The sequence below is a fragment of the Olea europaea genome, unplaced genomic scaffold (genome assembly GCF_002742605.1).
Source record: "Olea europaea var. sylvestris unplaced genomic scaffold, O_europaea_v1 scaffold1085, whole genome shotgun sequence".
NCBI lineage: Eukaryota > Viridiplantae > Streptophyta > Magnoliopsida > Lamiales > Oleaceae > Olea > Olea europaea.
Window position 1 is genome coordinate 92,156 of NW_019228210.1, and position 390 is coordinate 92,545.

A 390-nucleotide genomic window follows, 5' to 3' on the forward strand; every position below is an offset into this window, starting at 1 on the left:
AATGAAAAAAAAAAAAAATCTTATAAAAAAAAAAACTAATTTTTTTTTTTTTTTTTTTTTTTTTGTGAATTTCATCCTTTTTCCCAAATATAAGGCTCAAATTTAAGTCACTAATAACCACTTGAACTTTGCGCTTGATTTCATAAAGATGCTACTTATAATTAAAAATAAATAACTCATGAATAAAAAATTGCTTCTATGTAAAAAATGCTTATAAGTAAAAATTACTACTCAACACTAAAATCACAAAGTACAAAAATAACTTAAAAGACGAAAGTTCACCTATAAGTATAAAAGTCACCTAAATAAAATAAAATAACTTATATGTAAAACATTATTTATTAACTATATAATTCACTTAAAATTAATAATGTCACGTCCAAGTAAAAA